Genomic DNA, 16,739 nt, shown 5'->3' on the forward strand with positions numbered 1-16,739 from the left:
TTTTACTCTGTGTGAGTACTGTCCTCTTTGTGATAGAAAATTAAAAGGCTTCAGAGATATATGTGAAGGATTCTCTGTCTCCTAAACTTCAGTTTCCTGCATTTAGTCACTTTCTTGCAACAAATTCTGCTTAATGTCTTTGAAACACGTCTGCTTCTGGGTTTCATTAGTTATAAAAAAGATCTACCAGTGTTCAAGATTGTGTAGTATTGAATTTGTAAGAACTTCAAAACAACAAATGCTGGTTTTAACAAGAAAAAACAAAAAACATATTTCTTTCTTCTTATGACAATACCATCCTTCTTAAATAGAAGCTGTACTGGATTTGTGTGGTAAGGTTATTTGGTGGCAGGGGAGGGGCTGCAATGGTGACCCCTGTGAGAAGCTGATGAAAGTTGGCCAACCTCTGGCCAAGGCCAACATAATCAGGATTCCCTGTGACCACTACTTAGGAAGGTAAAAAGTCTGCAGTGGAAGATGAAATGCAATGAAAGGAAGAGGAAGTGGTTGAGAGGAAGTGAGATGAGAGAGAAACAACGATGCTGACCCCAAAGTCAGTGAAGGAGGGGAGGAGATGTGCTGGAGCAGAGACCTCCTTGCATCCCATGGTGAGATGGCAGGCTGTGCCCCTACAACCCATAGAGAGCATCTCCTAAGTTATCAGAGGAGGGAAGAGTGTTTACAAATGGATTCCTTTGGAGTCACAAAGAAAACTTGCAGGACCCTCACTGAGATCTTCCAGGTATCCAGGCTTGGGAGTGTTTGTCTCTTGCCCAGGAGGGTAAGATTAGAAGAAGCTGAGAGGTGATTCTCCCTGAGTTGGGAGAATCTGGATTTTTCCTCACTATCATAGTCCCCAGAGAGCAGGAAAGCTGATCAGTACTACAGCCTAAGTAGACCTTTGTTTTAACTCCTTCTCCCTAGAGAAAGGCTTTTACGGAGTGAATTAGAGAACTAAGATGTTCAAGTGACCCTATACATAGATAGGTCCTTCCTTGCATAGCACATGAGTATTTTAAACTGCAAATTGATACAGAGATGGTGCATTTTCAATTCTTGATCCCAAAGGAAAAAGTTCACAGTACCAGAATCATAGTTATTTCTAATTTCCCAGTGCCTACCTTGCTTCCTCTTCCTCTTAGTATTGCTGTTAGCCATTTCAGAGTTCCCATTTTCATTCCTCAGTCTCTTGTCGCTTGATTACAGCAGTTCACCAGATGTCCCAGCTTTATCCTGTCATTTGCATTCCTCCCTTTTTCTGCATGGCTCCGGATTCATTAGCCTTGTATAAACATCTAAGTCCAAAGTCAATGCATGTAGGCATCAGGCTATATTCCCACTGAAATCAGCATGAAGCTATACTGGCTTTTCAGAATATCATTGTTTTGGGCTTGGGATTAAATTAATCATGCCAGTTACTGTACAAGTAAGTGTACAGTTCAAACCCATACCATATATTTTTCCAGTCTACCTTGAACATGCTTTCCCATAGACGATGAGAGATTTTCACTTGAATTATCTGCAAGAGAAACCACTCATCAGTGAGACCCAAAAACCCCAAGATGTTGAAATTGTGTCCAGAAACTTTACAGCAAAACTTAGTTTTGCTCTCAGTTCTTTTTTGAGGAGATATTCTCACCTCAAAATATCCTTCCCAGTGGATTTGGGTCATAAGAATGAAGACCCAGGACACTCTTCCATCATTTCCCAGAATGAAAAAAAGTTGTTCCTGGAGTTGGAACACTGGAGTTAGGAGGTCAATAATGTCACCTTAATATGAGTACCTGGGACTGATTAAGAGAATGACTGTACTGACCAATCGTTGTAAGAGGAAACTAAGCAACTAGTTCAGCTACAGACACACATACATTAAAGTCAGCTGATAAAACATTGCTTTTTTTTCCCTCATTTATATCAGTTATTCAGATTGATCAGGTATTTGTATGCACTTTCTCTAGTCTTGTTACCCAATCATCATCTTTCTCTCATATTATACACCAACTCTTACATTTTACTTCTGTTTTCCTTGACTATCTCACTTGTTTTCTGTCTCTTTCTTCCTCACATGCAGTCCTGGCTTTCCTCCCAAAGTATCCACTCTCAATCTCCACACTGTTATCTGGATAGTTAGTTGAAACTTTTCTTTTTGTAGTTCACCGCTCTTCAGATTTTTTCATTCCATTTGTCATTCTTTGGTTTAGCTATTCCTCGGTTTAGCTGTTCCTCATATTGCACCATCAGACTCTAATATCCCCATCCCAGATATATTTTGCTTTCTCTTTTTATTCCAGTTCCCTCCCTCTCAAGTCCTTTCCCCTTACTTCAGTCCTGGTCCATCCATTCTTTACTGCAAATCCTCTGTTCTTGATTTTTCATTCTTCCACGATTATTTGTCCCCAATATTACATTTCTTATCTTTCATCTCCACTCCAGAGGTTTCCAGTCCCTGTCTTACATACTCATTTCAGGCATACATCACCATTTTCTTTCTCATCCTCTCATCTGTCTTTCCCATTATTTGTCCTATTTTCTACCCCTTGCATTCAAGTAACCTTCTTTTAGCTTGCTCTGTCATTTCCTAGGAACATTGCCAATCATACATATAGCTTTATGTTTCTCTTCACAAAAATGAAACACTTTTCTGGATGCTTCCTGGACCAACTCAGTTTGTAAACAGGTTGATAATAGGCAGACCTCAGTCTGGGTGCCTGTATGTAGCATTCACAGAAGAGTCCAGAATTGCAACCCTTCCTGGGGCTGGAGATCTCAATCTTAAGGATATTAACAACTAATATAGGAACTGTCTACAAATACACAAATCATTATTATTTTATTTAAGGCTGTAAATGTAAACACATTTGTACAAGAAGAAAAAATTAAAAAGGCTACTCTCTTCCATCTGGTAATTTTCAGTCATCCCTCCAGACTTCAGAAAAGTTTGAGACAGTTGTAACATGTGCAGGTTTTTATTTACCTCCAGAGCAGTGTTCAAGAGCCAGCACTCCTACCAGCCCCACCTCTAACATGGCTCACTGCCTGGAGAAACTGCCTGTGCGTGCAGCCTGGAAAACCCAGCCCCATGGAGACAAAGGCTTGTGACAAACCCTCACATAGCTTCAGAGCTGCTTGAAGAGGAGAATCTGATCTATTGACTTGTTCTGAAAATAGCACTCAGTGGGAGGTGACTGACTGGCTAATACCTGTGGTGTTTCCATTACCGATTAGGATGAAGTCTGTTGCCAGGAATCCTAGGGTGGTTTCCTTGACAACCAGAAAAAATGCACAACTGTGATCCACGTGACTTTTCAGGTGCTTTTTTAACTCCTCTGAAACTGTGAACTGCCCTACTAGAACCATACCTCAGATAAACAAAGCCTAGGTGTACATCCAAATCATGAATACACTTCATGGTCAAAAGCAAATTTGAGCTGATCTTGAAATTTGTCACGAAACAAGCTCTCAACAGAGCAAACAGGCTGGCAGTGTTTCTGCTGTTCAAGATGTCAGAAAGTCTGCAAGATGATCTACTTTATTTTATAACCTCTAGATGAGAAATTTCAGGAGACTGAAAACATTTCCATGAGATAAATATGTAAATCTAACACAGAATTTATTTAGATGTCCCTGTTAAATTCAAAGGCCTCAAATTTCAAAGCTGATTGCATATAATACACTGTTCATCAGAATCACTATAGGTATTTACAGAAATTATAACATATTTTGACATTTTTTCAACTAGAAAATATGAAATTTAGCCAAATCATACAGTAATTGGAGAAGGAGGGCCTCAGAGGTGAGCCTGACTTAGAGCTACAGGAAGTCTCAAGCAACTTCTTACAATAACCCACCACTGCAGTTCCCTCCCCGTTACCAGAAAAGTTTCTGCACAAATCCAATACAGTTCCAAAGTCAAAATATCATGTGCCATTGATTGACAAGTAGTGACATGACCAAAATTATCTTGGGGATTTTGATTTGTCTTTTTTTTTTTGATAAGATGAAGAACCATAACGTTCTTATTCCAGTTGAAAACAGTTGTGTTTATCGGTTTAGTAAATAGCCAGAAACATTCATTCCTCTGCTTTGTGCTTTGGACAAATAAGCACATGCAAGGAAAGAAAGGAGAAATTGAAGGGGATGGATGCAGCAGATCAAATAAGTAACGTAGAAGGAGTGAAGAAAGGGACTTATCAAAGCTGACAAGCCAGATGACAAATGTAAATGGGTTTGGAATCTGCTGACAGTATTGATGGATGACAATCACGGGAGGAGCACCAAGGACCAGAGCTAATTCTTTTTGAGTTAAGAAAGGAGTGTCATCTGAGACCTAGAATCCCAGTTGAAATTTTGACTGCCCAGATCATAAGAAATTTCAGAAAATGTCCTTAATTTTTACCTGTGTCTGACAGAGTTGCTGAGAGGAAGATAATAACATGTTAGTGTGTCAAAAAATGACTATAGAATATGAAGAATGTTGCATAAGGAAATAAATCAGCTCAGTCTACCATCAGTGGGAGTCAGGCAAAAAAATATCTGAAACAGAGTGAGACTGGAAGCAAAGCAGTTAAGATAGAACAATGTGCACTATTAAAATAATCAAGGAAAGCTGGGTTGACCTGGACATTTTAAATGAGGACACTGCATGCATCTCAATGAAACATTAGCAAAGATTTAGGTGCTTTCCTAAAACAGATTACATTCATAATAAATAAACTTGAGCAGAGAATTTTAAAACCATATTAATGGTAAAGGTTGATGCCTGGGGCCACATTAGCTCAGCATCAAGCTCTGATCTGTCATAGATCAATGAAATGTAGCAAGCCTGAATTGCTGATTCAATTTAGTATTCATTTACTTTCAGAGCAGAACATAAATAGTAAGGAAGAAAATGTGAAACATGATCTCCGAGACCAAGATCATGTTCTATAGGGAACTTAGCATGCATACACACATTTATCTTGTGAATACTTAGGAGCCAAGTATCGAAAGAGCTCAATCAGTTCTGAAGTTCAATCTGCCTCAGTGCCCCAAAGGTCTTTTACCACTGAAGCTGAAAGAAACTTTGCCTTCCTCCCCAGCAGATGCTGAACACAACCATACTGTGTGCACAAGCAAAAACGAACCTTGACAGAATAGTAGTGAAACCCCGCCAACAAGAACAAATGTTTGTAGCATCTGATTTAGAATTATAGAATCATAGAATAACTAAAGTTGTATGGGAACTATAAGGATCACTGAGTCCAACTCCCTTGCAAGACTACTTAGAACTGAATTATACGACTGGGAGTGTCATCCAGAGACTCTTTGAACTCTCACAAGATTGATGCCAGGACCACTTCCCTGGGAAGCCTGTTCCAGTGACCAACCACCCTCTCAATGAAGAAATTTTTCCTAATATCTTATCTGACCTTACCCTGATACAGCTTTATTCCATTTCCTTGTGTCCTGTTGCTGGTCACCAGAAAGAGAATGGCACCTTTCCCTCCACGCCATCCTTGAGGAAGATGTTGACTGCAATGAGGTCTCCACTCAGCCTTTTCATCTCCAAACTGAACAAGCCAAGTGAACTCAGCTGCTCCTTATAAGTCTTTCCCTAGAGGCCTTTCACCACCTTGGTCACCCTTGTCTGGATACACTTTCATAGTTTGATGTCCTTACATTGAGGTACCCAAAAGTGCACCCAGGATTCTAGGTGGGGCCTCACCAGCACAATGCAGAGTAGAATAGTCTCCTCCCTTGGCCATCTCATTGTGCTGTGCTTGATGCACCTCAGAGCATGGTGAGCCATTTTGGCTGCCAGGACACACTGTTGACTCAAATTCCACTTGTCCTCCACCCAAACCCCAAGCTCTCTTTCCATTGGGCTGCCTTTCAGGTTCTTATCTCCCATATATATGTACAATCAGAATTACCCCATTCCGGATAGAGAATCCAACACTTGTTAAATTTCATACAGTAGGTGATTGCTCAGCTCCCTACCCAGACCTGGACAGATAACTGGACAACTGCATAACAGAGGGAAAGGAAATACATTTTTTTCTTCTTTCAAATTGTTTCAAAAATTTTCCAAAGACCTTAAGACAACCTGATATAACTTTAATAAAACTATGAAACATGGATTAATGTTCCATTTCCATTTGGCCACACATATTTATGCTACATCTGACAATATATTTAAAGACAGTACAACATAGGTGTGGTCACCCAGTTAAGAGATCCTTTCTCTAATGTGTGTGCTACAAGGCTGCAACATTTGCCGTGGGAACCCAAAGCTGCCAAATGTCATCAGATACTGACAGTGAGAAAAAACAAGAGCTTAGAGAAGTATTAAAACTTCTCCAAAAGTGCTTCAAAAGTAAATTAAAAAAATGTTTTAATTGTAGTCCATCCATCATCCTGGGATAACTCTGTCTGAGCCAGGCCATTATTTAGTTTTTAAAGGTAGAATTATGATACACCCTTCCTACTGCTCTACTGATAGTCTTAGAATCATAGAATCATAGAATGGTAGAGGTTGGAAGACACGTTTAGGGATCATCTAGTCCAACTTCCTTGCTAAATCAGGTCCACCTAGATCAGGACACACAGGTCTTGAAGACCTCCAGAGAAGGAGACTCCACACTCTCCCCGGGCAGCCTGGGCCATGGCTCTCATCCTCACAGTAAAACAGTTTTTCCTTACATTTAAATGGAACTTTTTGTGTTCCAGCTTCTTTCCATTACCCTTTGTCCTGTCACTAGACACAATAGAAAAAAGTGATGCCCCAACCTCCTGACACCCACTCTTTAGATATTTGTAACTATTAATGAGATTCCTCCACAGTCTCCTCTTCTCTAAACTGAACAGTCCCAGTTCACACAGCCTTTCCTCATAAGGAAGATGCTCCAGTCCCCTGATCATCTTGGTGGCCCTGCACTGGACTCTCTCCAGTTCTCTGCCCCTCTTGAGCTGGGAAGACCAAACTGGACACAGGACTCCAGATGAGGCCTCACCAGGGCAGAGTGAGAAGGAGCAGAACCTCCCTTGACCTGCTGCCCAAACTCTTCTTGATGCATCCCAGGATGCCATTGGCCTTCTTGGCCACAAGGCAATATCTGGCTCATGGTTAGTTTATTGTCAACCAGGACTCTCTCTGCAGAGCTGCTCTTCAGCAGGTCAGTCCCCAGCCTGCACTGGTGCATGGGGTCGTTCCTCCCAAAGTGCAGGATTCTGCACTTGTCCTTGTTGAACACAATGAGATGCCTCTCTCTATACTGTTTGCTGACAAAATATGGTCTCATTAACTCATCTCTTTACCATATATAACCCTGCAATGCCTGAAAACTCTTATTTCAACTACCATTATGCATTTTTAAAGATTCTTCCTTTTTTTTCCCCCCAAAATATCTTGTGCCATCTATTCATACAGCTAACAAGTGACCAACAAAATGTCACAAACTATGATCAGATCCTGTGAAGTTTAGTTTACTTTAAAACCCTTTCCAGTATATTTCTTGTTTTGGTGTGGTGATAAACAGCTTTAGATTACAGTTGCATAGCTAGTACTATGCAACAGAGTGTGTTTGTACTTAGCAACTGTCTATAGAAATAAAGATTAGTATCAAGGCTTTAGTAGCTCCTCTGTCAGGATGCTGATCTTTTGAAGCCACAGTATAGGCAGCAAACTCATATTTATCTACAGAATTAGCCCTGCCATTTCATATATGAATATACTAACACTTGGAATAAAAGATTAGTTTTCTTTCTTGACTGGTTTTGCAGTAATCCTATCTGTGTCAAAACAATGTGAGAGAGGAGTCCTACAGGGAAACGATACAGCTACTGCGATACACAGAAACAGGAACTTATTCTGCCACTTATCATTCATTCTTAGTACTCTTAAATGGAAAATTTAAAATGTCTATAATGCAAGAAGTTTTATCTGTGTCTGTGTAGGCATGTATTTTTGTTTTTCCATGGGCACAGATGTACACATATCTGGATAAATATGTATATCTATGTGTTTATTCCCACAGTCTTTTATATATATATAGGATTAGAATGCATTTTAATAGTAACTAAATAACAAAATTTTTCTTCTTCACTTTTGGACTAAAATCTCATTATAACTCCACTCCATAAAGGTTTTAGAATTCATCAGCATTCTCTCATTTTTGAGCATCATATTTGTTTGGGATCTGACCTAAATCCCTGAATCCCATAGTAGCACAGTTAGACAAAGGTTGTCTCTTTCTGCAGTGTTTGGACAGGGACACACTGCTGTGTTTACGGTTAGAAGAGTAGGACAGCCTCGATGTTGACAAATACTCTTGGCCATCACTGCAGTATCAAAGCTGCATAGTAATTACCATTATTATGATAGGTAACCATTGATTATAGTATTTAGTATGCACAGTAGCAAAATGGAGAGGTATGCATAAGTGTGCAATACATGTTTTCCTATAATAACTATCATAACAACCTCTACAAAAAATTACACTCTAGAAACATGACATTTCTACTAACAATACATACAGATTTCATCTTTTTGCTGCCAACTCTTTCCTCAGTTGGTTGGGCAGTGACTTGAAAAGGTTACTATTTCCTTTATGTTTGACAAAAAGGAAAATGTTTGTGTGTTTTTCAAAAGCGGCAATTAACAGCACAGATGTTAATTGTGGTGGTTTTGTTTTGTTGTTCTTTTTTTTCATGAAAAATGCATGTGTGTTATACTCAGTATAAATTTCTTGGAACAATATTTGATGAATATTGAAGCTGATCAAGATTTAACCAAAGATTTCCTCAGTCTAAATATCCTGCTGGGTGAAAATTCTTAAAACATATGAAACCATGTGAGGGACTGACTGCTCTATACTAAGTCATTGTAGCTGTCTGTCTTGCCAGCCATAGGCATTCTGCTTTATTTATTTTTTTATATCTATCACATATTTTCCTCCATCACTTTTTTTCTGGATTAGCTTTAACATTAAGACCATGGTGATTTGGTGTTCTGTTGTTGGTGTTTTTATAAATGGAGATGAACTTTAAAATTGTTTCTATTAACTTTCTTCACAAGCAACCATCTTCCCCAGCATTCCTAGACTGGATGCAAGGTGCACCCAGAAGCTCTCAAATGAGCCTCAGGATGATGCTGCCTTGGAGTAGTTCTCTGGTGAAGTTATATTATCACTATAATTGCTATATTATAGTGATTCATACCTGAATAGCCATGCTGAACCGATCAACTACATTCTCTTCCTCCTCTACTCTGCCCTGATGAGGCCTCATCTGGACTACAGTGTCCAGTTTAGTTTTGGGCTCCCCAGCTCAAGAGGGACAGGGAACGCCTGCCCAGCATAGGGACACCAAGATCATCAGGGTAATGAGGAAAGGCTGCAGGACCAGGTATTGCTCAGCCTGGGGAAGAAGCAACTGAGGGAGATATTTACAAGTGTTTAACAGATGCATGTCAAGAAGATGAGGCCAGTCTTTTTTTCTGTAATACCCAGTGAAAAGACAAGGTGTAACGGAAAGAAGCTGAAACACAAAAGGTTCCACTTAAGGAAAAACTTCTTAGCTGCAAGGGTGACAGAGCACTGGCACAGGCTGCCCAGGGAGGTTATGGAGTCTCCTTCTTTCTCTTCCCTCCTGGTCACACAGGTTCCTGTGTTACCTGATCTAAGTGGACCTGCTTTAGCAGGGGAGTTGGACTGGATGATCTCTAGAGGTCCCTTCGAACTCCTACCATTCTGTGATTCTGTAATTGCTAATACTTCACTTTGCTGTTACAATGACAATCCTGAAGCTGCAGCTGGTACATGTTGCTGCCAAACTTCAAGGGGAAATACTCAGTCACAGTCCTTTGTGTTACTATATGTTAAGCAACATCATGGTTCTTGATCAGTGAATCATACAGCCACACTCTTGCCCAGAGCATAAAAGCAGAGAGTGATGTGCATTCATAAGAGTTATTTTTAATCTGTGGTGTATAAATCTATTTAGTTATATGACAACTTACACACCTATTAAAGCCACTTAGACTCAGAGAATAACACTATTAATGTGCCTGAGAAGCTATTATGTAGGTAAAAGTGACAACTCTGTTGTAAAAACAATATCATGCAGTAAACTGTAAAATCTGTATCCATCCAAGATATGAACACTTGTGTTTCTAAATCATAGACGTCAGACAAATGTAAGGGATATATAAAAAACTGTGTTGCAGGTGTATTCAGCCTTTTAACTTATACAGACCTTCCTATAAAGACACGATCTGCACTACTGAAATAAAAATCTCCTAGAAAGATCTCAAGAAATTGAGGTCACAGTCTGTTGATTTCTTCTGAGAGCTATAGATGACCAAAATTAAACTCTGTCCTTTCTGTCAAAAGCTTTGTGTGTCATTGTTTGGGATGTGCTGATCTAATGACACTAAATTTCTTACTTTTCTGATATTTTCAAAATGTTATTTTTAATTCAAAAGACTATCTTTAAACGTTCCTTTGTTCCTTTTTTTTTTTTAAGAAAAGTGTCTGTAAATGTAATACATCATGGATCAAAATAATATTTGTTATTGATGAAACAAAACTACTGTATGTCATTTTAAGTTTTACTAGTGAACAAAAAATTAAAATTATTAGTTGTTTCTTTCAAAATCTCTCATAATTTCATCCACATGAAATTCTAAATTAACTATCTTGCAGTTCACAGAAATTAAAAAGAACCTACTTAAGATGATATCCCATTCTCTTGATAACAAAGAGCATGCTCTCTATTAGTTACATTTTTTTTTCATTTCCTACTCAGTGGTAGTAATATTTGATGTGATAATCTATAATTGAAATGTTCTCTATTAAGAAAATAATCAATAAAGTTCTTTCATGTGTTTCATTCTAAAAGAACACTGAGTTAATTTAGAAACGGCTGGTAACGAAGCAGAGAGTGATTTTGACCTCAATAGGGTCAAAATTGAAGGCAAACATTATTTATGTGAATATGTGATAAAGACACAGAATTAAAGAGATTTGGGTTTAATTCTTTCCATTACCACAGATGTACACAACTATGGGCAAATGCCTGTGCTTTATAACAAGTTCATTCAATTTTAGACTCCCAGTATTCTTCCTATGGTTAGCAAAATGAGACCCTTCAGAAAACACAGCAGCTTTCTTCTAGTGTTGGTGCCTCAAGATCCTTAAAATTAAATAGAATAAAATTATTTAGGTTGGAAAAGGCCTTTAAGATCTTCAAGCTCAACCACTAACCTAACCCTGCCAAATCCAGCTATGAACCTAAATCCTGCTGAGTCAGTTCATAACTAAAACGTGTCCCTCAGTGCCACATCTACACATCTTTTGAATACCTCCAGGGATGGTCACATATCCACTTCCCTGGGCAGCCTGTTCCAGTACTTGACAACACTTTTACTAAAGAATTTTTCCCTAATATCCAATCCAAACTTCCCCTCATGAACTTGAAGCCATTTCCTTTCATTCTACCACATGTTACTTGGGAGAGGAGACCAAGTAACAGTAACTGCCTGCCTCACTAAAACCTCCTGTCAGATAGAAGTATCCCAGGATGACTTCTGAGAGACTGGACTACAATTTAAAATACTTTTTTGAAAGTTACCTTTGGAAGTACTTTTGGAGAAGTGTCAATACTTCTCTAAGCTGCTGTTTTGTCTCTCTGCCAACATCTGATGACATTTGGCAGCTTTGTGTTCTCATGGCATATGCTGCAGTGTGGTTACCGGAAGGATCTCTTAACAACTATGTGGCCACACTTATGTTGTACCGGCTTTAAATTCAGCATCAGATCTAACATAAATATGAAATAACTGTAGCTGAATATAAATGGAATATTAATCAATCTTTCACAGCTTTATTGAAGACATGTCTGGTTACAACTGTAATGCATCCTGATAGTTTAGATGTCCACACAAGATCATGAACTGCACCCTGGAGTTATTACTGCTTTATTTTGACTGTAAGGTTACACAAAATGTTCAATTATTCAGTTGTCCACACCTGTGTATCAAGATGGTAGGTTCACTGGAGGATCCAAGACATCTGTGCAGGACTGACATATGACACAGAAACTACAGGAGTGTTTTCTTTCTGAAGTGGCAGCTAGAGAGAAAAGGGATATATGAGGGTATGTGAAATGATACTGCATGCCTGCATTTGCGTATCTAAATAAAGCCCTAGATGACTAGCTCAGATGTTGATAAAGGAGCAAACTTATGTACCTGTGGTTTTTATATCTATAAAAGGGAAAATTTTGTCTGTCTTACAGGAGTGTGTGAAGACAGGTTCCAAGGTGCATTTCTCTTCTTATGTGTCCTTTATATCTCTCAGAGTTGGCAGAATTTTACCCACAGAATTTTTTACTATTTATTATTTGTAACTTAGTACTCCAGTCATAGAGTTCATCAACCAAACGAAAAGATTTGGTTGTACAGACCATGTAATCTCCAAACTTGCTTTAAATTGCAGTTGAGCTCTGGAAGGGCACTAGTATTGAAAGTCCAACATCATCATTATTATTGAGAGCCCTTGTGTTTATGAATCACACAAACTGCTTGAAAAGCAGTCTGATTTTTTTTCTGTTCTTACTAGAGAATTGATTCAAAATGAAAGCTTCAAAAATCGCCTCTTTTCCTGATTTTCCAAATTAAAAATTCGATATGAAGTACAATCACAGCTTTTCTGAAGGAAATCTCTTTAGAAGAGATTTTTCTTCCTTTCCTTAATAATTAAATTACATTGGAATAATAATATTCAGCACTTTTACATCTTTTCTCCAATAAGATTCACAACTTGAGAGCCTTTAATCCCCACTACAAAGCACTCCTTGATGTTATTTTCACCAAAGCAGTTTACTCACCCTCTGATTTTGAAAGAAAATGACTACCATGTGCTAATCTACTCTGAGACTCAAGTAGCAGAAAACCAATCACATAGAAGAAAGGAAAGTATTTTTTTTCAAAAGAAAAAGAAAAATAGGCATAGTGTTTTCTAGCAACTCTACATACTCCTCCTCACACTCACACGTTCATAAGCACACTATGAAGTAGGTGGGAAAAATACATATCATCTGATGAATCCTGCCTCTCTTTACAGAACTGTCATGTGAGAAATGAGATTAATCATCTCCTGATTAGGAACCAACTTCAGCTGTCAATATATAAATGCCTACATGTGACCTGAGTGTATAAACTTCAGGTAGAGTCAGAGGAGCTCAAGAGTTCAATATACTTGCGAGAAAGAGCATTTAGTGTTAGTACTGTTTGAGGCGTTCTACAGTATCCAAGGTTTGTGAGAGCATGGACTTATTCAAGTGTGAAAGGATCTCAGGAGGTCTCTAGTCCAACCTTCTGTTCATATGTAAGGTCATAGGGTCATCCATGAGATCCAATCAGACTGCTGAGGGTTATTTGTCTGAACTGGTCTTTTAAAACTCTATGAATGGGAACTACAACACCTATCAACAACTTGTTCCACTATTTACTGTCCTGATTGGTGAGAAATATGTTCTTAATACCTTACCTGAATCTTGGTCACATAAAGTTGAGATATGTAACACAGGAACTGTAAGAAAACCATGTCTTATGGAATTGGCAGCTGGAGACAAAGATCTAGTAACAGATTAAGCCAGATGTTTCTGCAGGCTCCATAAATTGCCATGAATTGAATTGTTAGAACTCCTCAATCTGTAACAGGAGTTCAGACATCTACCTCACATCTAAAGATTTAGACATGGATTTCCATTGCCCAAAAGTAATTGCCCCAAAATACCTGCCACTGAAGAGTTCCAGTGTTCTGTTAAGTCTAGTGTTGCACTTGTCGGTCTCTCATAGACAGCTGAAAAATCTGGGGTAGCTCAAAGAACACAAGTCTAAGTATAGACAACTAAAATAAGGTGATGTAGGATATGTAGGATACTGAGAAAGATTTATGTGGTATTTTTCGTTAGACTGGCTGGAGTTAGTTCTATATTATTACATTCTTGGCAGCCACTGTTTGCATTAGCCTCACAGACTTCCCATATGCAGACATCAGACTATGCAGCAATTCTTCCAGTTGCCAAGAGCTTCCGGAGGTAAAATGGACATTGCTTTACCTTCAGCTGTATCAATTATCTGAGACTACCAAGTGTTGCCAAAAATTGAGGTTTAAACCAAAGCTTATCTACTAGGACCTTTCAAATAGGAAACAAGAAATTTGCATGCAGCTGAGAACAAACATTCAAAACACTGAAATAATGACAAGAAAAGTTTTCTATTAGAGTATTTTAGATGATCCTAAATGATTAGATTATAATTTTCCTATCATACAGTTGAATAATTGTGTGAAAATGTGAGAAAAATGCATTCAAGAAAGTAAATTGAACTGCTCTTCTTTTTAAATTATTTTTAATAAAAAATAAATCTTTTGTTTGCAAGTCACAGATATCTTTCCTATTCCTTGTGAGAGATGAAGCACCATAAATGCCAATTTATTTTTCACTGTGAGATTAGTCTGTGGAGTAATGGAAAATAATTTTCCTCATCTTTAATGAATAAATCATTGTGGGAGGCTCTGCATGATAGTTTGATCCTGCATAGCTATTTCTTCTGATTGTTAGCAGAGTTGTAGGTTTTAATTCCTGAAACATTATTAACTCATAATCATTTGCTTTTAGACCTTTCTGATAACTTTGCTTTTTCATTAATTCCTTTTCAATGAGGTAATAGGGAATTACTTTGTTTAATGATTTTCTAAAGATCCAAGAAGGCTAAATATCCTAATAAGGCAATTTTATTTCTGAAATAATATTGCAGCCACCAATATTATTAAATGTTAATGTTTTATGCAGTAGGCCATGTCCCTAGCAGTGGGTATGCAACATCCTAATCCAGAAGCAATTTTGGTAAAATGAGCCTATCCTCTCCCAGAGCTAAGTATCAGCCAGTGGAAATTCATTAAATATATTGTTTACTTTGAGAGAATATTTAATATCCAAAGAAAAAAAGAGAAGGAGAACTGTGATCAGTGATTTCTTTTGTAGTAAAACTCCCTATGACCTTTGCTCCCTTGGGTAGTTAAACTATTGAATCCCTTGAACACATTCTTAAAGGTAAAAAGCTCATGGCCTGGCTGCTCTAAGGTGGATCCTCCAACCCAGCCTGTCTGTGACTGAGCTTTCAAGCTGCTTCACAGCCACTGAAACTTGCAAAAGAATCAACGGGCTCTGCACATGCCAACATCTGGCCAATGGGGAGAAATGGTGGTGGAGAAGTCAGTCCTGCAAAAGAAAGTGTGACTTCCCAAAGCAGAGCAGTAGAGCATGGTTTAACAGAAGAGGCACACGCTGCAGTAGGTCTCTTGAGTACTCCCTTCCAGCTCCTGTGCTGGTATGATTTATCATTGAGACTGAGCTTCTCTAGATGCCCTGTGTGCTGCAGACTTTATGTCCTTGAAGCTTTTACTGATATACTCTGAGAAATTTCTTCTCTCCTATTCCATTCACCCAGAGCTGCTCTATTTTCTATAGTCAGGTTTCTACAATAGTTAATATCCTCCTTTGATAGCAAGTATAGCCTCAGGAAAGGCAGTTATTCTCAAATTGTGTATCCTTGTCTTCTTTCAAACAGTTCAAATTTTGTCACTGTTTTGCCCTTTCTTAGTCCTTCTAAAATATTTTCCCTGATTAAAGTAGTTAACATTAAAAATCCCTTAAAACAAAATATACAACCGAGAAAATCCTTGCTTTGTGCTTAGTAAAAGCCTGTGAATTTACTCAATTTCATATTCTACCCTGTGAATTTACTCAGTATTATACTCTGTCCTACAATTAACAGAGATTCCTCTGGACTTCTCCATGTATGTCAAATTCCCCAAGTAAATGAATGTATTTTAAATCTGTGACATACACAACCGTGGAAATGGAACAGCAAATTAACTTGAAATTTTGGTATATATTCCCTGATCTACTGAAATAACTGATCCATGTGTCAGGAAGAATCACCTGATGTTTATAATAGGGATTGGTTAAGCGTAGCACAATAGTTTCCAATTTTTTTTAAGTTTTAAATAGGGCTACTACATCACCCACAAATATTCTTTTCTTTCCTTTATTTCAATTAGAATCAAGAAAGAAATACTTAAGAGAAGACAGAGACACATATTGTTACATCATTTAAAAAAAAAGAAAAAGTCATTTTAATTCACATACAAAGAATGATTTTAGAGTAGCAATGAGAAAACCTGTTGACTACATGCATTCTGCTCACTGTATGAGTAACTGACCTCAGACTTCTCAAAAAGAGTGATTGGCCTGCTTCCTGCTTTGAGTGTCAGTTTGGGCTGCAGGCAGCTTCAGGATGGCATCAAAAATATGTTGATTTCTTCATTGGATCATAGACATAAAATAGCCTTTGAATTATATCATATCATAGAATGAAAACGTGTTTTGGTATTTGAATTAAATAATATTTATTTTGTGTTTTTCTCAGAATTAGCAGTTGGAACAAGAAGAAAATATTTCCTAGACAGGGAGGTTACAAAGTATTTCTTGGCTGCACTTTCTCTTATCACAGAATATTACTGGCTTTCCACTATCAAGATAAACATTTCAAAACTAGTGGTTATGGACCCTTGTCTAATCCAAGCTGTTACAGGAAAAGTTCTGAGATGGGCAAAATTTCCAGGTACTTGGGATCCATAACTACTGCCTGCAAAAGCATTAGCAATCTGGAAAAGATTAGGACATGTTGC

The sequence above is a fragment of the Colius striatus genome, chromosome 1 (genome assembly GCF_028858725.1).
Source record: "Colius striatus isolate bColStr4 chromosome 1, bColStr4.1.hap1, whole genome shotgun sequence".
Classification (NCBI taxonomy): domain Eukaryota; kingdom Metazoa; phylum Chordata; class Aves; order Coliiformes; family Coliidae; genus Colius; species Colius striatus.